The sequence below is a fragment of the Heptranchias perlo genome, chromosome 1 (assembly GCF_035084215.1).
Source record: "Heptranchias perlo isolate sHepPer1 chromosome 1, sHepPer1.hap1, whole genome shotgun sequence".
NCBI classification, from domain to species: domain Eukaryota; kingdom Metazoa; phylum Chordata; class Chondrichthyes; order Hexanchiformes; family Hexanchidae; genus Heptranchias; species Heptranchias perlo.
Genome location: NC_090325.1, coordinates 167,034,349 through 167,057,209, shown reverse-complemented (window position 1 = coordinate 167,057,209; position 22,861 = coordinate 167,034,349). Strand labels below are relative to the sequence as shown.

General features: G+C 42.9%; 1 protein-coding gene across 1 annotated transcript in view; it reads left to right on the top strand.

Moving 5' to 3' along the window:
• ankrd50 (ankyrin repeat domain 50) overlaps window positions 1-22,861 on the top strand; it is a 181,139-nt gene that overhangs the window by 3,531 nt on the left and 154,747 nt on the right. The window lies entirely within an intron of this gene.

The following is a 22,861-nucleotide window of genomic DNA, read 5'->3' as shown; positions in this document are numbered from 1 at the left end:
GCACTACCAGAAACATGATCAGGCGAAGTATGATAGAAGTGCAGAAATCAGGAGAATGTTGCCTCATAAATTTCGAGTCCTATAAAAGACTGAAAAGTTACTGTTTCTTTGAAGAAGCCATATTCTTTCTGTGTGTATCGCCTCGTCTATCAAAAGTGACAAAAAAAAGTTTCAAGTTTGGACGACTTTGTTACAATGCTACGGCTGTTTTTTTTTGAAAACTTCTGTGTTACTGCTATATTGTAACTTTTTTGGAGTCTGATTCACCATCCCAGAAGGCTTTTGTGCACAGCTATTAGCGCAGAACCGGACCATCGTTTTGTAACTGTCCGAAGATGCAAGGGTTTAGCCTGAGTTGAGACAGGCTGTCTCAGTTCTGTTAGTTTATTGACTCCCATTTCATGCCACCACTACAGAAGAAATGTCATTGTTTCAATTTATTTTATACAGGGTTCATTAAAGTTTACAAGCTCCTTTGGATAACAGTACCCTGTAACATATAAAGTATGTGTAGACATACATTTAGGATCTTGCATAGTCCTGTACATTTTGGAAATGTATTTTGAGTGTTGACAGGGCTAGTAAACTGCTGCATATTTCTCCAGTGGATGAAATCCCAACCAGTTTGCTGAAAAGGATGGTGTAGCGGTATTCTTGACTAAATGCCTTGCTAAAACGCTCTTGGTTTGAAATGGAAATTTTTAACAGGGTACCAAAAAGCTTATGCTACCGTTATAGTACAACACCACAAGTGCAGTCGGAGGCATTGAAAGCCCTACTTGAGTAGATTTTCATTGTTTGTCTCTGCTTAAAAAGTGCCATTGGCAGCAAAGTTAAATAGCTCCTGCCAACAGCATTTGCCATCTGGTCTGCCATTTTGAGTCTGGCTGCAGACCAGCAATGCAGTTTCCATATTGCTGACTTGTGCAAACTTTTGCTCCAACGTCAGAAAAGATCATGGTTGGATTCACAAGTCATTAATGCAATATTGACCAATTTTGTTTATGCACAAATAATTCAATGTGCAGTTGCTTTAAAATATGTAAATTAAGTAATTTAGCATCACCAGGAACCAATTCCATTATGGAAATGGTTTTAATCTAAAGTAGCATTAAGGATCCTTATCAGTATCAAGGTAAATGCGAAGAGAGTAACTTTAATGCTGTCAAAATATACAATTAATCCTTCACCAATGTAAACTTTTATAGAGGATGTTGGGTATCTTTCTCTTTCTCTTCCCTCCCCTCACTGAATCATAGCAAGGCTACTAGATCAAGGTCTATGAATTGACAGCGCAGTCCTAGATTTTGAACTTGGTTACCTTTTTGGTTAGGAGCCAAGTGCTCAGTCTGTTGAGATTATATGTCAAGTGAGGTGGCTTTCTGCCTTTCCAGTTAAATATACTGTGTGCCAATTTCTCTTATCTGGCTTATTATTCATACAGGAAGATTAGAATCTACAGTAATTAGCAGTCCAAAATCAAACAGACAAAGTGGCTTAAGATAAAATGGATAACATTATTAACAAATTCATATCAAATTTATGAGCAAATATTTTTTTGTTTCTGATTCAGGTTCTTTAAATGATTTTTCTAATGTGCTAAAATGCAGCTTTCAGCAGTTATCAACAATGTGTGATAATGCGTGTTTCCTAAAACCGACAAAGCCTTTGTAAAAAGTTGCTTAAGTAGTGCTAGTGGAATCATATTGTGCTACACACACAATCAAATTGTGAGAATCTTTTAGCCTATTTCAATGTATCACTTTGCATATGTTAGTCAGGTTTGTGCAGTTTTACAATGGGCATTCCAGTTTTTGAGTTCAGTGACTGGAAAGTTCTGATATGTAAACTATTTAGAAAAAGTCTGCTCTTTTAAAACAAAATCCATCTTTTTCACTTCTGTGTTTCATGATGTGGACGCATTAATATTAATGATTTTGGATGAGATGTTAAACAGACTCCATTTGCATGTCTGGGTGGATGTAAAAGATCGCCTGCTGCTATCCAAAGAAGATAACCAGATCACTGTAGATGTGTGAAATCTGTCATCACAATGGAAAGCCCTCAGTACTAACATGGATTTTGTTAGTCTTCTATGGTTAACTTACAAACCCTGCCGGCCCTAACTGGTGTAATTACTCTTGTGCGACTTAGATACGGACAAAACTTCAGAAGGCCTCTTTAAGGATTGGTCATGAGCTATTATCCTAAAAATAAATAATAAAAATCTTTTAACTCTTGTTACAGAATCGGTACTGATGGTTATTTTCTCTTTCCCTAATGTTCAGCCTCCGTGTACAAGTTAGCACTGTGATTGTCCTGTTGGCCTGCTTGTAGCTGTTAGAAAAATGGAATTTGTGAAATCACAGTTGTTTGGCACTGGTGCTGTGAATGATGGAAAAAAACGGGGAACGCCGTGTACGCGCCTGCCATTTTCACGGAGTGTCCTGCCCTGGAGATGTGGGACGCTTCATTAACATATTTAAATCAGGCTCCCACAGTTGGAATTGGAAGCCTGATTTTAAACAGGTCTCAGGAAACCCAGAAGTAAAAGGGAGGCAGGAATTGCCAGCTCAAGAAGGTAAATGTATTTTGCAGCACACCTTGTGCGCCAGGAGGATCAGGAGTGCTTTCTCCAGTCCCTCAAAGAAGCCTTCAGCCTCCCCCTGCCAATTTTTTTTTTATTCGTTCACGGGATGTGGGCGTTGCTGCCGAGGCCAGCATTTATTGCCCATCCCTAATTGCGGCCTCTCTTCCACCCACGTCCCCCATCCCACCCCCAACAAGCCCTGATCTCCAGCCTCCCCTCCTCTCGATTGCTGCGGAACGTCCCCAAGCGTCCCTGGCTGCGGCCTCCTGCCACTGGTTTTCCCGCCAGCAGCCAGCCAGCCTGTCAATTTGGCCAGCTGCAGGGCAGGAACAGAAGAAAAAAAAATTGAGGGTCCTGCTGTTAAGTTCAGCAGGACCTCCGTGTCCCTGGCCTCGATGCTTTTGCTCTCTGCACCTCCCTGTTAATATTGGGACCATTGTTTCCACTTTGGCAATTCACTTTGAGCTATTTTCACTCTCTCTCTTTCTAATGCCTTTTCACTGCATGACTGAGATGAATTTTGTAAATCTTTAAACACCGTTTTACCTTTTCTAGTGACTTTTTTCAAAACCAAAAATAATTCACAGTGAATGTAAGCCAATCTTAGAATATTTACTTTGCTATGTCTGTGCCGTAAGCGAGGTATTTTGGCATTTGCTGCAGTTGAGACTTTCTTTGGTGGTCAAAATGGCAACATATCGGCTGCATATTTGGAACGGCTGTGTTTGGTCTGATCTGAAAACTCACGGAGGCAACGTGCCTTCAGTATTTAATTTGTGTTTTGGTGTGATGTTTAATGATGCTTAATGGAAGTGCAATATGATCTCTCACCTCCTGCCTACCACAAAAATAGTAAGAATTCAGAACAAAACATAACTTCATAAATAATCACCCAATCTGAGAGAACGCCTATCAGGCATCAGAAATATGAAACTAGCTCATGTCTTGGCATGTTTGCAGTAAAATGATAACTTGGGGTTCTAGTTAATTTGTGTTTGAATTAAAATGATATCTGTGGGGTTTCTAGCTATTTTTAATGAGGCGCTGTCTTTATGCCAGGGAAGAGAGAGCAGCTGTGTGCCTTTGGTCATGACACCTGCAAGCAGTGTGATGTGTTTGAGTTATTATATCTGAGTGCTCGGTAAAGAAACACAGTTGCCAGACACGTTTGGATAAAGGTTTTGCCCTTTTAGAAGTTGTGATTACAGTTGTTTCTGCATTTGACAGGGAAACAGTACCCACTGCATATACTATCCTAAATGATTTGCTGGAGAGCCTTGGTTGACATTGCTGAATGCTATTGAATTGTTTTGCGGTTTGTTTATCCTTCGTCACGTTCTCCGAATGTAAGACAGATGTTGAATGGAATTACCATACACTATAATCAGCTTTCATTTTTTGTATGTTCATTTTTTTCTATCCTAAAGGAGTGATTTGTGCAGACTTGTCAACCAGTTCAAATATGCCAAAAGCCAGCTGTTTGGTATGTTTACTCTCTTTTCTTTGATAAACACTCCAAAAATGCTATCTATCTTTTTATTTACATGTACATTTTTATGTAATTATGCAAAATATGTGTATAATTTTTACAAGCCCACTAGCACAGATGTGATTTTTGCAGTGTGTGCAGTATTTATTCCAGTTCATTAAATAAAAAGTGTCACATTATACTGTGGCACAGTTTAAAATGTCATTAAAAAAAAATGTGTGAAGTTTGAATGTTGATGTTTCCAGTCTTAACCTGTGTAGGACATGTAGGGTTACTGTGTCTTTGACCCCTTCCCAAAAGAATACATGGGAACCATGCCCTGGCATGTACTGTAATTTACAGCACTGGGCATTGACTTTCTCTAGAACTGATTATATGAAGAAAAGCAACCTTGGAGTAAAAGTGTTCGCCATTAACTCTTGTTTGAACATTGTCACACATAAGGACATGGAAGTTTCAACTGCGTCAACTCTGCTCTCCGGAACTCCCTTAAATCCTTCCATTTTATTATTTCTATCCCCACCTTTAAACTCTCTTCAAAACCCTTTTCAACCATTCTTTTGGTTATTTCTCCTCACTATTCGTTTACTTGACATCTGTTTCTCCTGTGTGAATGAAGTGCCTTGGAAGATTTACTGTATTAAAAACTCAACAACAACAACTTGCATTTGTATAGCGCCTTTAACGTAGTAAAACATCTCAAGGCATTTCACAGGAGCATTATCAAACAAAATTTGACACCAAACCACATAAGGGGATATTAGGACAGGTGACCAAAAGCTTGATCAAAGAGGTAGGTTTTAAGAAGCGTCTTAAAGGAAGAGAGAGAGGCAGAGAGGTTTAGGGAGGGAATTCCAGAGCTCGGGGCCTAGGCAGCTGAAGGTACGGCTGTCAATGGTGGAGCGATTAAAATCGGGAATGCACAAGAGGCCAGAATTGGAGGAGCGCAGAGATGTCTGAGGGGTATGGGGCTGGAGAAGGTTACAGAGATAGGGAACGGCGAGGCTATGGAGGGATTTGAAAAAAAGATGAGAATTTTAAAAATCACGACATTGCTGGACCGGGAGCCAGTGTAGGTCAGTGAGCACAGGGGTGATGTGTGAACAGGACTTGGTGTGAGTTAGGGTATGGGCTACAGAGTTTTGAATGAGCTCAAGTTTATGAATAATATTGTATGGAATTACCATACACTATAATCAGCTATTAACTATTATTGGAATAGTCAAGCCTAGAGGTAACAATGGCATGGATGAGGGTTTTAGCGGCAGATGAGATGAGGTGGGGTAGAGATGGGCGATGTTACGGAGGTGGAAGTAGGTGGTCTTGCTGATGGAGCAAATTTTGCGGTCGGAAACTCATCTCAGGTTCAAATAGGACACCAAGGTTGAGAGTGGTCTGATTCAGCCTCGGACAGTGGCCGGGGAGAGGGATGGAGTCAGTGGCTAGGGACACACGAAGAACAAAAAAAATTCAGAGCCCCCACATATATAAATTTTGAAACATAGCATGTACCAGGAATGATTTAAAGGCTGTAATGTAATTATGGCATTCGGATGACTTTTAAACTGCTTGGGCTTCTACTTGATTTGACATCATCTGAACTCCTTGATAAGATTATTGCTTTGCAATCACTCCCAGGTATCCACTGATATACATGTCAGACGTTCAGATGTAACATCGACCGGAGCCCTGCTCAGCAGTAAATACCTCTCATTGTTTTGACCATTTACCATTCAGGCTAGCAGGAGCTCTGTATTCAGTTGCATTTAGAATTTTTATTGGGTTCAGAGCTGCAACCTTTTATATTCCTGAATATCTCAAACTTGCAGTAATTGTCTGCTATGAATGGCGGAAATTTTGGAGTATAAAAAATCCCAGCTCTTCCCTTTTGACATGTTAGAGATTACAAAGCAGGAAGTTAATGTCAATGGTAATGGTACAATCTGGCACAAGTTCACAACTGGCTTCAACTAAAAACTAAAAGCAAACGTGCACATTGGATTGGGTAAATAAGGCAATGCTTCATGTGATGTGAATTGACTTTGCAGATATCTCTGCATGAGAGCTGTAGAGCAGTATATTTTGATTGGTGTTCCCTGACCAAAGCTGGTTTGTGATGGGAAATGAAAGTGTATATTGAACTTTAGTTTAATCGTTCAGGTTTGTATTAAATCTGAGCAAAGTGCAGTGTTAAGATTTGCAATGGGTCTGTGTGACTATTCGGTTTATGATGCATGGTAGGCCCTGAATGCCCACAGAATAAGTAGAATACAAATCCGGGCAATAGTATGTTAACTGAATACACTTAGGATTTGTCATTTAAGAACTCTGTTCCTTGTCCTGAGTGAAAGTGCATTATTACCAATGCTCTGTCACCCAGTAATGTTTTCTATTTAGGGCTTGACACCAAGGCTTGCTTAAATACACAATAGAGGTTTTTGAGAGCTGCATAAGTGACCAGCAGCTAGTGTTTGTGAAGCCTTGTAAGTAACATCCTAAATCACTGGAATGTTCAAAGCTTGAGCTTGTCTCCTTATTGGAGGATATTCTAAGCTTAAGTAAAAAAAATGTTGAATCACTACATGAGTACCTGAAAAAGCTAACCATATATCCTGGATATTCATTTTAAAAATGTGCAATCACACCGCTTATTTCTAACATTTTATTTGAGTATAATGCACCCTTCACCTTCTGGGGGATAGTTTCCAAAAAGTTATTTTTTGAATAATTGCAAGTGAACCAGACTCATCTCTCCCTGTATCAAATGGAGCAACAGATCCTGTGAAGTAGGTCACTGCCAAAGTACTGTCTAGGGGATGCGGTCTGGCAGCTAGAGGTCAGGAATATGTAGCTCCATCCTGCTCAACCCATGCATGTTCACCATACGTAGAAATATCCTATGCAGTTTGATCTTTTTTCTTTACATTACAGATGGTTAGATGCCAGTGTGTTGCTGATAGAGAAATTACTGCCTTTTACCTCGTACTTATTGGTACAGAAAAGAATAATTAAAATAACCATGCTATTCTGAATGGATCAATAGCCTAGAGCAATGGGTGCAGATTCATGACTGCAATTTTACATGGGATGAGTCCCAATTTTATCTGTAGTATTCGGCAGGGGGAGGAGGAAGTAGAAGTTACCAAGAGGGAAGGAAGGTCAACAATGAGTTCCCCAAGGCAAAGTTAGCTCACCTTGTACCTCTAGCTACAGCGCAACATTAGCTAATGTCCAGTAACATGTCTGCCAGCCCTTTTGACTGAAGAATAGTAAGTGGTAGTGCTGGGAGCCTAAAGGAAAGGTGGGGGGGGGGGGGGGGGAAAGTAAGAATTGTTGCACTGTAATGAGATTTTAAAAAGATATTATCCCAAAGGACACAAAATATTAACATGCTAGGTCTTATTGATCGTGTACTTTGTTCTGACAACCACAATATCCTTATCAATGTTCATTGTTAGTTCATTAATCACAAGCAAATCACCTTTCAAAGCTTAGCTCAAGACTTTGCATATTGTACCTTGCCATTTTTTTTCATTGACTATGTCTTCACTTATTTGAGAAGTTAGATTGTGTACTTTTATTAATGAAAATAAATCTTTGGCATATTTTTCTCTCTTCCTTTTCTATTCAGTATTATAGTTAACTTTAAAATGTAAATGGTACAGAATTATTCCTGAAAGGCAATTTTAAGCAATTATTAAAAAATGTAACCCAGATGGAAAACACTGTCAAAAATGTTTGTCTTTTTATCAGTATGAAATTAATGATTTCCTTAAATTATTAAACAATAACACCCTCATTGGGTTGGTCTAGTAGGTAATGGCACTGTTTGTTGCAGCACTAAGCCATAGAGTCCAAGAGATCCTGGGTTTGGTCATCCTGCTGAGTTAACTGATCTCAATTAGGTTGTTCCAATTTGCCAGGGTGTTCCTCGACTTAGGAGAAAAAAAGCAGGCAGGATTCCTGCCTGTTTGGTGACTACTGCTGGAAAATACAAATGTTGGGTGTGATCAGAATTGGGCTTAGCTAGGATGCTATCTATGGCTGAATAACATGCGGAAAGAATAGTAGCTAGTTGGATGAGGCCTCAGAGCATAACTTCCTGGTTCGACTTCCAGTTTGTGTTGTTCATTGATTTCAACTGACCCCAAAGTCCTTGGGGTAAGGAGGGAGAAAAATAAGTCAGATTTCTGCTTCTATTTACCTGCCAATAACTGTCTGGAAAGCATGTCTGTGTGGCTATCAGATGGGAGAAAATTGTGCTTGGTCTTCTGATGTTCACCGTTTAGATTCACACAGTGGCCACTTGGGTAGGGTATTTGAGAAATGGTGGTGCCTCTGAAACTTGTGAAGGTGGAAGGGGAGAAAATTAGGGGGTAAATACTGGAAACACTGTTACAAGAAATGGTGCTTTAATTGCCCCCTAAGATTTCTGAATTGATGGTAAGTGTGCATACCCTTGTCACTGATTGTTGTGGGGGGGGTGGGGTAGTAGAAGAGGGGAGAGAAATTACTCTTGTTAACATATAGATCAATACATTATCACTATTACACAGCTACAATTACCATTTGTTTTATTCTGCTCTTGGGTTTCAGTTTGTTATTACTGAAACATTCATTAATGAAAAGGTTAATCAGTCCAGTACAGTAGTCCATGGTCTCAGCTGTGCTGTATGATATGAGATAGTCACTTTTTTTATTTCTCCTAGTTGGAAAATACTGTAACAATTTTATAATCTTTACTTAATATATTCACTAGGTCAATTTCTATTTTTGTAGTAAAGTTTGTTTGCTCCAACCATGACTTATCTGTGAGTGCCCAAGATGGCAATCTGATGGATGCATTTCTGTAATTTATTCGTAGATTTTACTAGCCAGATAAGTTGTTGTTCATTTCGGTAAAAGATAAAACATTCATACGCCCAAGTTAATGTTATCCCACTGATAGTTCTTGCCCTCATGTTCTGTTTTTTAAAAAATTCTCTGCATCCTATATAAGGTATGTCACAATTCATTATGGCCTTTCTGAAGGATCTAAGTAACTCATGAGTAACAGTTGAAGTTCAGTTATTTATATTCCCTCTGTTTTCTTTTAAGAACAATTTAATGTTGTTTCTACAGATGCTGCTTCTATCCATGTAGTCGGTTATAGCTGGTATGATTTGAGACAGCCAGAGTTTGACTTTCCTGGCCTGAAGCTGATGCTGCTCTGTGATTGGAGGATGGGAGCTGTGCTTGAACTGCTGTGAGGTGGCCATTGTTGTGTTTCACCTCCCAATGGAGTTTCACACTATGGCATAATGCAATTTGCAGTTAGACCTGCTAAGATCTTCCATAAATTGATCCCAAAGATTAGCAGGCAGTTCCTGAGCATTAACCTGCAGCCATCTGTTTAGTGGCCTAATAGTTATGATGTGGAGATGCCGGTGATGGACTGGGGTTGACAATTGTAAACAATTTTACAACACCAAGTTATAGTCCAGCAATTTTATTTGAAATTCACAAGCTTTCGGAGGCTTCCTCCTTCCTCAGGTGAATGTGGAAATAGTTATGGTACTGGACTAGCAATCCCAGTATGGCAAGTTGTGTAATTGAATTCAATAAATCTGTTAATTTGGGGGCTAGCACCAGAAAAAATGACTCTGAAAGCTGCAGGATTCTTATAAAAGCCCAACTGGTTCACTAATGTCCTTCAGGGAAGGGAGCCTGCCACCTATACCCATTCTGGCTTCCTTGTGACTCCATGTAGATCATGCACACTTTAGAGAGACAAACTAGTGAGGATGCATTAGGTTCTGATTCAGAACCTAATGTATTGAAAATAGTAGTGGAAGCACCACTACCTTATATCTTGAGAGCTGCCATTAGGCTCATTATGTCTCACAGGACAGTATTCTTAGTTGTTATGATAGATATGTACTGTTGCTTTCCGATGTCTCTAAGGGGATTTTGCCTGATTGGAGTAATAGTAAATAGAGCAGCTTTGCGGCTTTCATTGCTTTTAGTGGGAATATAGCAAACAAGCTAGAGAGAGGCAGAAAGTGGATAGAAGAATATTATTTCATTTGATTTGAAGCGGTTGAGAGCTTCTTTGGGTTAGAGGAGGTGATGGTTCACTGCTCTTGTCTCCTGTGTTGTATAATAAGGGCACAGACATTTTGGAAAAGAGCTAGTGGAAATTTGAAAAGCCTAATGGTGTGATTTGAAACTGGAGGAAGAACTGTGAACTGCCGAGTCTAATTTGTTTTGCGAGACTGCAGTAGAAAAATGAACAATAATGAGTTTACTGTAGTATGGCCGTTAATTTTTCAGGAGGTGCATAAGGCAATAAACAGCACCTGTGGTTGATCAGTACCTGGGTAGTAGAAGTTTGTTCTCAAGATTCAGGTTTTTTGTTTTCTGGTTTATATTGTAATAAATAATAAACAAGAAATATAACATAATAAACTCATGTTATTTCTTTTTAAATAGATGATCTTACTGTTACTTTATAACCTGGACAATGAAGTGCTTCACAAACCAAATAGAATGTGAACCTCACCCATTCCTAATCATATTTATGGGTTATGCCATTGCTCAAATTAATTTAAAACCACATCCAATGAATGCACTTTTCATTTGCTATTTTAAGAAATGGTCAAGATGTTTCATCAAAATACTAATTCAAAGCACTGACAACTAATTTAAGTGATTGTCGTTACTGGATACTTTGGAGGTCCATTTCCTTTACGTTTTATTTACAAAAAGCATCTCGTAGTTTGATACATTATGCTTAAGTACAAATAGTAAAAGGTAACAAAGATTATTGTATTATATAGAATGTTCTTTGTTCTAGATGATTAATTCATCTGCCCTATATTAAGTTTATATTCTGGATTAAGAAAGTGAAAAACCCATATTGGATTAAAAAATGTAAATTTATAACAGCTTTCTAAATTGAGGAAAAATCAATGGTCTTGTGTTCATTGCAGTATGAATGAAGTCCGCTACCTAGATAGTGTTTTTTGATGACTGAGTCTATTGACACAATCCCTGTCAGTTGTTTTATGTTAGAGGTACTTGATAACTGACTACTGAAGCATCTGGCTTTATTCATTTGTGTCTGCCCTTGATAGCAAGGATCTGCTCCAATACTTTGACCTGTGAAGGCATCTTATAGTAATATCTAGTAACACTATATCACCAGGGAGTGAGGGAGCATGGAGTAGCAGCTATCGACAGAGTTTGGTTTCGACAGAGTCTATAATTGGGAATTTGGTGAGTGAGCAGAATTTTTAAGGGTTGATCTTTATCTAAAATTTGACTAAGTTTGGCATCAAGCATTTAACTTAAATTTAATCTTAACTTGCAGTTTTCAGTTAGTGGTAAACAAGCAGCCTGAAGTGGCAGTTGGTCACCTAGTTAATTAGGTGACTAGTTAGAACTGGTAATCTACTGGCAGCTGGGGCTGACTCAGTTGATTGGCATTCTAGCTAGCATAAATTCAGAAGGGTTTTGCTAACGCACGGAGTGAGGCTGCATGGAGTAGCAGCTATCGACGGAGTCTGGTTTTGACAGAATCTATAATTGGGAATTTGGTGAGTGAGGGGATTCAGTGCAGTAAGGGGTGAGGTGCGTTTGATTAGTCAGCGGAGAGGAGCGTACCGAGAGCGGGTCACAGCAACAACAAAACTAAACTGCAGTGTGACGTCATAGGTAAGGCAGGTCGGTGATCGGTGGTGAGTATCTCTTCTGTTTTCCTCTTAGGACTGTGGGCTAAGTAACTTATAGCATAAAACTACATTTAAAAAAAAACTTAATTTAATAAATTAAACAAGGCCAGTACTTGGTTCAACCTAAAAATAATTTGATTGGCATTGTAGTAATCAGTTAAATAAATAAAATATTATGATGGGGCAGGAGATGTGTTGCAGCTGCAATATGTGGGAGCTACTGGACAGTTTTGTCCAGGGCGACTACATCTGCGGTAAGTGTTTGCAGCTCGAGGAACTTTGGCTCCGAGTTGAGGAGCTGGAGTCCGAGCTGCAGACATTGCTATGCATCAGGGAGGGAGAAAGTTACCTGGACACTTTGATCTAGGAGGCAGCCACTCCCCTTAAACTAAATACTGTAGAATTGGCACGTGGTCAGGGACAAGAGGTTGTGACTGCGAGTAAGGCAGGTATGGGGATCCAGGAGATAGCATTGCAGGAGCCTCCGCATCTGCACTTGTCCAATAGATACGAGGTTCATGCAGCCCTTGTGGACGAGCACAGAGACTGCAGGGAGGATGAGCAAACTGGCCACGGCACTGTGGTTCAGGGGGCCATTCAAGTGAGGGGAGTAAAAAGGAATGTGGTTGTAGTAGGCGACAGTATAGTTCGAGGGATAGACACTGTTCTCTGCAACCAAGAGCGAGAGTCCCGAAGGCTGTGTTGCCTACCTCTCTTCAGGGCTGGAGAGAAACTTGGAGGGGGACGATCCAGTTGTCGTGGTCCATGTAGGTACCAACGACATAGGTAGGACTAAGAAAGAGGTTCTGCTGAGGGAGTTTGAGCAGCTAGGGACTAAATTAAAAAGCAGAAGTACAAAGGTGGTGATCTCTGGATTATTACCTGAGCCACGAGCGAATTGGCACAGGGTAAATCAGATCAGAGAGATGAATGCGTGGCTCAAAGATTGGTGAGGGAGAAGTGGGTTTCGATTCATGGGGCACTGGCACCAGTACTGGAGAAAGAGGGAGCTGTTCCGTTGGGACGTGCTTTACCTGAACCATGCTGGGACCAGTGTTCTGGCAAACCGAATAACTAAGGCGGTAGAGGAGGCTTTAAACTAAATAGAGGGGAGGGGGTGCTCAGGTGGGGTGAAGTTTAGATTGATGAAGAGAAAAGACAAGGAAGTAGTACAGGAAAGTGATGGGGGTAATGATAAACAGAGTGTGTCAGGAAGGGACAGAGTGTATAAACATAAGAGTGCATGAGCAAATGGGACCGGGGTAGGAAAGAATGGTAAAAGACAAAATTTAAAGGTTCTTTATCTGAATGCGTGCAGCATTCGTAATAAGATAGATGAATTGACGGCACAAATAGAAACAAATGAGTATGATCTCGTGGCCATTACAGAGATGTGGTTGCAAGGTGACCAAGGTTGGGAGCTAAATATTCAGGGTTATTTAACATTTCAGAAGGATAGGAAAAAAGGTAAAGGTGGTGGGGTTCCTCTCAATAAAGGATGAAATTGGTATAATAGTGAGAAATGATCTTGGCTCAGAAGATCAAGGTGTCAAATCAATTTGGGTGGAGGTAAGAAATAGCAAGGGAACGAAAGCACTGGTGGGAGTAGTATATAGGCCCCCTAACACTAGCTACACTGAAGGGAAAAATATAAATCAGGAAATAAGGGGGGGCTTGTAAAAAAGGTAATGCAATAATCATGGGCGATTTTAACTTTCACATAGATTGGACAATTCAAATTGGCAAAAATAGTCCTGAGGAGGAGTTTATAGAGTGCATTAGGGACTGTTTCTTAGACCAATATGTCAGGGAACCAACCAGGGAACAGGCCATTTTGGATCTGGTAATGGGTAACAAAACAGGATTAATTAATGATCTCAAAGTAAAGGATCCCTTGGGAAGCAGTGATCATAACATGATAGAATTTCACATCAAGTTTGAGAGCGAGGATCTTGGGTCTGAAACTACTGTAATAAACTTTTTTTTATTCGTTCATGGGATGTGGGCATCGCTGGTGAGGCCGGCATTTATTGCCCATCCCTAATTGCCCTTGAGAAGGTGGTGGTGAGCCGCCGCCTTGAACCGCTGCAGTCAGTGTGTTGAAGGTTCTCCCCTTTGTCGTGTCCGATGCCGGTGGTCCGTCCGGTTTTATTCTTATTGTGACTTTTTTTAGCGAGATTTTACAATTGAGTGGCTTGTGAGGCCATTTCAGAATCAACCACATTGCTGTGGGTCTGGAGTCACATATAGGCCAGACCAGGTAAGGATGGCAGGTTTCCTTCCCTAAAGGACATTAGTGAACCAGATGGGTTTTTACGACAATCCAGTAGTTTCATGGCCACCATTACTGATACTAGGTCCTTCTAGGTGGTAGTGGTCGCGGGTTTGGGAGGTGCTGTCGAAGAAGCCTTGGTGAGTTGCTGCAGTGCATCCTGTGGATGATACACACTGCAGCCACTGTGCGCCGGTGGTGAAGGGAGTGAATGTTTAGGATGGTGGATGGGGTGCCAATCAATTGGGCTGCTTTGCCCTGGATGTTGTCGAGCTTCTTGAGTGTTGTTGGAGCTGCACTCATCCAGGCAAGTGGAGAGTATTCCATCACACTCCTGACTTGTGCCTTGTAGATGGTGGAAAGGCTTTGGGGAGTCAGGAGGTGAGTCACTCACCGCAGAATACCCAGCCTCTGACCTGCTCTCGTAGCCACAGTATTTATGTGGCTGGTCCAGTTTCTGGTCAGTGGTGACCCCCAGGATGTTGATGGGGGATTCGGCGATGGTAATGCCGTTGAATGTCAAGGGGAGGTGGTTAGACTCTCTTGTTGGAGATGGTCATTGCCTGGCACTTGTCTGACGCGAATGTTACTTGCCACTTATCAGCCCAAGCCTGGATGTTGTCCAGGTCTTGCTGCATGCGGGCTTGGACTGCTTCATTATTTGAGGGGTTGCAAATGGAACTGAACACTGTGCAATCATCAGTGAGCATCCCCATTTCTGACCTTCTGATGGAGGGAAGGTCATTGATGAAGCAGCTGAAGATGGTTGGGCCTAGGACACTGCCCTGAGGAAGTCCTGCAGCAATGTCCTGGGGCTGAGATGATTGGCCTCCAACAACCACTACCATCTTCCTTTGTGCTAGGTATGATTCCAGCTACTGGAGAGTTTTCCCCCCGATTCCCATTGACTTCAATTTTACTAGGGCTCCTTGGTGCCACACTCTGTCAAATGCTGCCTTGATGTCAAGGGCAGTCATTCTCACCTCACCTCTGGAATTCAGCTCTTTTGTCCATGTTTGGACCAAGGCTGTAATGAGGTCTGGAGCCGAGTGGTCCTGGCGGAACCCGATCTGAGCATCGGTGAGCAAGTTATTGGTGAGTAAGTGCCGCTTGATAGCACTGTCGATGACACCTTCCATCACTTTGCTGATGATTGAGAGTAGACTGCTGGGGTGGTAATTGGCCGGATTGGATTTGTCCTGCTTTTTGTGGACAGGACATACCTGGGCAATTTTCCACATTGTCGGGTGGATGCCAGTGTTGTAGCTGTACTGGAACAGCTTGGCTAGAGGCACAGCTAGTTCTGGAGCACAAGTCTTCAATACTTCAGCCAGGATGTTGTCAGGGCCCATTGCCTTTGCTGTATCCAGTGCACTCTGCCATTTCTTGATATCACGTGGAGTGAGTCGAATTGTCTGAAGACTGGCTTCTGTGATGGTGGGGATATCAGGAGGAGGCAGAGATGGATCATCCGCTTGACACTTCTGGCTGAAGATGGTTGCAAAAGCTTCGGCCTTGTCTTTTGCACTCACTGTATTAAACTTAAATAAGGGCAATTATAAAGAAATGAGGGTGGAACCTGTGGTATTCTCTACCACAGAAGGCAGTGGAAGCCAAGTCATTAGATGTATTCAAGAAGGAGGTAGATATATTTCTTAATGCTAAAGGGATCAAGGGATATGGGGAAAAAGCGGAAACAGGGTACTGAGTTAGATGATCAGCCATGATCATTTTGAATGGCGGAGCAGGCCCAAAGGGCCGAGTGGCCTACTCTTGCTCCCTTTTTCTATGTTTCTAATTGGCTGAAGTGGATTGGGTAAACAGATTAGATGGTATGATATTTGATAAGCAGTGGCAAACATTTAAAAAGATATTTTATGCCTCACAACAAAAATATATCCCTGTGAGGAGGAAAGACTCCACAAAAAGGGTGAACCAACCATGGCTAACTAAGGAAGTCAAGGATGGTATCGGGTTAAAAGAAAAAGCGTACAACATGGCAAAGATTACTGGTAAGCCTGAAGATTGGAAAAACTTTAAAAACCAGCAAAGGATGACTAAAAGTATAATGGAGGGAGAAAATAAGTTGAGAGTAAACTAGCAAGAAATATAAAAACTGACAGTAAAAGCTTCTACAAGTGTATATAAAAAGGAAGAGGGTAGCTAAAGTAAAAATTGGACCCTTAGAGGATGAGACTGGGTATATAATAATGGAAAACAAGGAAATGGCAGAGGAATTGAACAGATACTTTGTATCTGTCTTCACATTAGAAGACACTAATAACATACCAATAACAGTAGAAAATCAAGTGGCAAAGGGGAGGGAGGCACTGAAAAACAATCACTATCACTAGAGGAAAAAGTACCAGGTAAACTAATGGGTCTAAAGGCTGACAAGTCCCCTGGACCTGATGGCTTGCATCTGAGAGTCTTAAAGGAAGTGGCTACAGAGATAGTGGATGCATTGGTTGTAATCTTCCAGAATTCACTAAATTCTGGAAAGGTCCCAGTGGATTGGAAAACCGCAAACATAACACCCCTATTCAAGAAGGGAGTGAGACAGAAAGTAGATAACTATAGACCAGTTAGCCTAACATCTGTCATTGGGAAAATGCCAGAATCTGTTGTTAAGGAAGTTGTAGCAGGACGTTTGGAGTCTCATAATACAATCAAGGAGAGTCAACATGGTTTTATGAAGGGGAAATCATGTCTGATAAATTTATTAGACTTCTTTGAGGAAGTAACGGGCAGGGTGGATAAAAGGGAACCAATGGATGCAGTATATTTGGATTTCCAAAAGGCATTCGATAAGGTACATAGGAACAGGAGCAGGCCATTCAGCCCCTCGTGCCTGTTCCGCCATTTGATAAGATCATGGCTGATCTGTGATCTAACTCCATATACCTGCCTTTGGCCCATATCCCTTAATACCTTTGGTTGCCAAAAAGTTATCTATCTCAGATTTAAATTTAGCAATTGAGCTAGTATCAATTGCCGTTTGCGGAAGAGAGTTCCAAACTTCTACTACCCTTTGTGTGTCGAAATGTTTTCTAATCTCGCTCCTGAAAGGTCTGGCTCTAATTTTTAGACTGTGACCCACTCCTAGAATCCCCAACCGGTGGAAATAGTTTCTCTCTATCCACCCTATCTGTTCCCCTTAATATCTTATAAACTTCGATCAGATCACCCCTTAACCTTCTAAACTCCAGAGAACACAACCCCAATTTGTGTAATCTCTCCTCGTAACTTAACCCTTGAAGTCCGGGTGTCATTCGAGTAAACCTACGCTGCACTCCCTCCAAGGCCAATATGTCCTTCTGAAGGTGCGGTACCCAGAACTGCTCACAGTACTCCAGGTGCGGTCTAACCAGGGTTTTGTATAGCTGCAGCATAACATCTGCCCCCTTGTACTCTAGTCCTCTAGATATAAAGGCCAGCATTCCATTTGCCGCCTTGATTATTTTCTGCACCTGTTCATGACACTTCAGTGATCTATGTACCTGAACCCCTAATTCCCTTTGGACATCCACTGTTTTTAACTTTTTACCATTTAGAAAGTACCCTGTTCGATCCAATGTGGATGACCTCACATTTGTCTACATTGAATTCCATTTGCCACAGTTTTGCCCATTCACCTAATCTATCAATATCGCTTTGTAATTTTATGTTTTCATCTACACTGCTTACAATGCCACCAATCTTTGTGTCACCGGCAAACTTAGATATGAGACTTTCTATGCCTTCATCTAAGTCGTTAATAAATATTGTGAATAATTGAGGCCCCAAGGCAGATCCCTGCGGGACTCCACTAGTCACATCCTGAGTATCTACCCATTATCCCTACTCTCTGTCGCCTTTCACTCAGCCAACTTCCTAACCAAGTCTGTACTTTTCCCTCGATTCCATGGGCTTCTATCTTGGCTAACAGACTCTTATGTGGGACCTTTATCAAATGCCTTCTGGAAGTCCATATAAATAACATCCATTGACATTCCCCTGTCCACTACTTTAGTCACCTCTTCAAAAAATTCAATCACGTTTGTCAGGCACGACCTACCTTTCACAAATCCATGCTGGCTCTCTCTGATTAACTGAAAATTCTCGGTGTTCAGTCACCCTATCCTTAATTATAGACTCCAGCATTTTCCCCACAACAGATGTTAGGCTAACTGGTCCATAATTCCCCAGTTTCCCCCTCTCTCCTTTCGTAAAAAAGATTACTGCACAAGATAAGAACTCATGGGGCGTCATTTTAGCACCCGCTATCGGGTGCGTTCCTGGCGGGGGGGCTCCGAAAATCGGAGAATCCCGGAGCTGGACTGGAGTCCGCCCCGAACCCGCGCACTTCCGGGTTCCCCGCTGACGCGCCGGCGTGCGCGCGCTGCCCCCGCTGGTGGGAATCCCGCAGGCAATCAAAGCCAGCGGGATGCCACTTGAGAGTATTTATTTAGGTATTTCAGGTCATTAACTGACCTGATTAAGGGATTATGTGAGGGGGGGTGGGATTTTAGCACAAACTGGGACTATTTTCCACACTGGGGGAAACACTCCCAGGTCAAATGGACGTGTTGCAGCTGTCGGCCTGTGGCCTGTGACCCTCACCCATTGCAGGAGGCCACTCTGTCACTTGGGACAAAGTTTGGCCTCCACCCCCCCCCTCCTGACGGTCAAAGTCACCAACCTGCACACTTACCCCGGGGTCCGGAGACATGTACCTACCTTGCGGACCCCCTCAGTTGTACATATTGTGGATGGGGGCCGCCGTAGCTGCAATCATGACCTCCTCGGAGGACGAACAGCATCATCAGCCTCGCCATCCACGCCGTCCACCTCTGACACGTGGAGCTCCACAACAGAGTGCTGTGACACATCCACCTGTACAGCAGGAGGGAGGGCTACTGCAGAGAGAGATGCGTCGCAGAGGGCACTACCCTCACCACAGGGTCCACAGACCGAGGCTCGGCCTCCTGGACCTCTCTGAGCAGCAGTGCACACGGAGGCTCAGAGTCACTCGACATGTAGTCGTGGACATCTGCAGCCTCTTTCATGCCGAGCTGCTCCTGGCTGGCCCGAGCACCATCATCTTACCTGTCGCTGTCAAAGTCACCGCTGCCCTCAACAACTTCTCCTCCGCATCCTTCCAGGGTGCAACCGGGGACATCGCCGATGTCTCTCAGTCGTCTGCGCAGAAGAGCCCTGCAAATACACCTACACCCACTCTGCAGTGACACAATGGTTGGCATCAGTTGTGGGTCCTCATAGTGATCCTCAGGAGCGGGCATTATTGCACAAACCAGACAGGATTCGTGAAGACATGGTAGTAGTGGTGCCAATATAATATGTAATGTGAGTTGGTCAGAAATTCAATATAAGTAACAACCATGACAAACCCTCAAACACCCTTGTGCATCCCCTTCATGCTCACGACACGTTTGCCTTACGCTGCCTACTGCACATATGTGATGCATGCCCTGTGGCTGCAGGACAGGTAGTGGCAGGTTGAGTGAGGCTGGCCGTGAAAGAGATGCACGAGAGGGTGAGTATGAGATAGAGCCATGAGATTGTATGAGGATTGGGTTGAGTGGTAGTGGTGGGATGAGTACTGGCGAGGTGAGTAGGTGCAGGTAAGATGAGGTTTGAGTGGGTATGAGGGGTGATGTGACAGAGTAGTGTTGGCAGTGCTGAAGGAGATGTGGGGTGGGGGCAGTGATGTGGCAGACGGAGTGTAGGGGAAAGAGTACGTGTACTCACTTTGGCTGACCTCCTGAGGTCATTGGAGCGCCTCCTGCACTGTATGCAGGTGGGCGATATGTTGGTTGCGCTGGTGACCTCCTCCGATACCTCGAGCCAAGCCTTCCTGGTGGCAGAGGCTGGCTGCTTCCTCCCGCCCGCCGGGGAGAAGATCTCTGTCCTCCCCCTCCTCCTCACCCCATCCAATGATACCTGGAGTGATGCATCATTAAACCTGGGAGCAGCCTTCCCCCTGGGCTGCTCCATGCTGTAATTTTTCCTATTTCTTGCAGCATCAGTCAGTGGAGGACTGCCCCTTTTAATAGAGCTCCTCCAGCTGACAGACCTTACTGCGCATGCGCAGTCTTCCCGCCGCGCAGCTGAGCAGTGGGGAATCCGAAACAAGAGGTAAGTGGATCCAATCAGCCTGCGATTGCGCGCGGGGCAGACTCATTTCACCGGCGCGTTATCCACGCGCCCAATCGCCCCCCCACCCCCCCCACCCCCCACCTCCGTCGCACTGATAATATCGGGCCCAAAGTGTCTGCAATGGGATATTGATAGGTTAAGTTGGCAAAAATTTGGCAGATGGAATATAATGTGGGAAAATGTCAAGTTACCCACTTTGGGAGGAAAAATAAAAAAGCAAAACATTATTTGAATGGAGAAATACTACAAAATGCTGCGGTACATGAAACAAAGTTAACATACAGGTGCAGCAGATAATCCGGAAGGCAAACGGAATATTGGCCTTTATTTCTAAGGGGATGGAGCATAAAAGCAGGGAAGTCATGCTACAACTGTACAAGGTGCTGGTGAGACCACACCTGGAGTACTGCATACAGTTCTGGTGCCCTTATTTAAGGAAGGATATACTTGCGTCGGAGGCAGTTCAGAGATGGTTCACTCGGTGGATTCTGGGTATGGAAGGGTTGTCTTATGAGGAAAGATTGAACAGGTTGGATCTATACTCATTGGAGTTTAGAAGAATGAGAGGAGATCTTATTGAAACATACAAGATTCTGAGGGGACTCAATAGGGTAGATGCTGAGAGGATGTTACCCCTCCTGGGGTTATCTAAAACTAGGGGGCATAGTCCCAGAATAAGGGGTCACCCATTTAAGATGGAAATGAGGAGGAATTTCTTCTCCCGGATGGTGGTGAATCTTTGGAATTCTTTACCCTAAAAAGCTGTGGAGGCTGAGTCATTGAATACATTCAAGGCTGAGTTGGACAAATTTTTGATCAGCAAGGCAGTCAAAGGATATGGGGAAAGGGCGGGAAAGTGGAGTTGAGGTAAAAATCAGATCAACCATGATCTCATTAAATGGCAGAGCAGGCTTGAGGGGCCGAATGGCCTACTCCTGCTCCTATCTCTTATGGACTTATGCTCAACCCATGGCTTAAGTATTAAGGTGGTTTGTTTGGCAGTGATAAATGACACGTTAGGTGTATGTATAAGGGATTTTACCACATTGGTGATTGGGCATTAGGCAAAGCCAATTTTAAAAATAATTGGTGTCATTAAAAGAACAAGGTCCCTTGCCATTGGATCACTGGGCTGTTGCTTGCGTTTGATTCCTTCTTGTATGTCCATAAAATATTTTTTTTCCCTTTTCTCCTCCCTTCCTGAAGGCCTTACCACCTCCTGAGAACAAAAAAAAGAAACAAAAAGGCCTGTTACTGAGTTCAGCTTCCCTTAGCCAGGGGACAAAACAGTAGCCGGTAACAGCTCATGTTACTGGAGGTGGCAATTTATGTTGGCTGTCTGAGGCACTTTGCTTCTAGAGAGCCCTTTGAAACAAAGCCACATTCCAAGTTGGGTCATGTTTTCAGAGGAAATTCCATGGTTAAAATGGGATGTCAAAATGGCAGAAACACTAGTAGAAGGGGCGATTTGAAATTCAAATTGAGCGAATGTACAGGTTGCAGTGCTGTGAAAGCCAATCATAGCATTGCTACTGTTTCAATTTTCAGTTTAACGCCACATACCCACTGCTTATCTAATTCAAACAAATTATTTGCTCCTGTGTAGAAAAAGTAACACACTTGAAACACTATGGGCATGATTTAAGCTCTGAGCTGGGAATCCAGCGTGTCCGTAGATATTCGCCTGGGGAACCCGAAAGCCAAATGAGAGCATCGCAATCTGTAATCGCAACTCAACTAAAGGTAAGTATTTGTGCTTTTGGGTTTCCCACGTGCGGGCAGCCAGATTGACAGGCTGGCTGCCTGTTGGAAGTGAAAAAAGTCGTGAATCAGAGAGAGGGGGAAGAGAGAGATTGTGGGCCGCAGAAGAAATTGGAGAGGTGGTGGGGGGGGTTGTGGACGACATCAGGTGGGCCTTGGAAGGGTGGGGGGGTGGAAACGGGTAGGGGGTTGGCCGATCACGCCAGGTGAGCTTATTGGGCCTGGATAAAGTACTTTTGTTGCTCCAGGCCCATAAGCAGTGTAGTAAAGGCGCACACCTCGTGGATCCGGCCCTCTTTCCCCCACCCCCTCTTTAACTTGACATAAATCAGAAGTGATGGAAAACCCAAGCAGGTAAGGTTAAATTTGTTTGACATTTGTAATACACAAAAAATTAAGTGCCCCAAATATCGCAATGAGGTACATTGCCCCTTTTAAGTATCGGCCCACCGGCTTTAAGTGGGAACAGGACTTCTGGGTATCTGTTGCGCACGTGCGCATCTAAACAAGCCTGGGTTAAACCCGGAAGTGAGTGCGTTGGAGCCGGGATGCGGTCCTGCTCCAAAATCAACTATTTTTATTGCTCACCTGCCGCCCCAACCCATTCTTGGGTGTTAAAATTATCAACCATGTGTGGTATAAATTAGAGCAGACAATGGCAGAGTGTGTTTTTGATCACTTGATTGCATTGTTATCAGCTGACTGTAAATTAAAAAAAATCACTTTTTTAGTAGGGATTTGCTTTTTTTCTGAGGAGACCCCATGCAATTTTTCCCAGCGTCTGGCGTGTTTCCAGAATGAGAATATTCACCTCCTGCTGCTGTCTGCATACAAAGGTTGTGTGTATGTTGGGAGGCTATGCATTGGAAGAAGATACA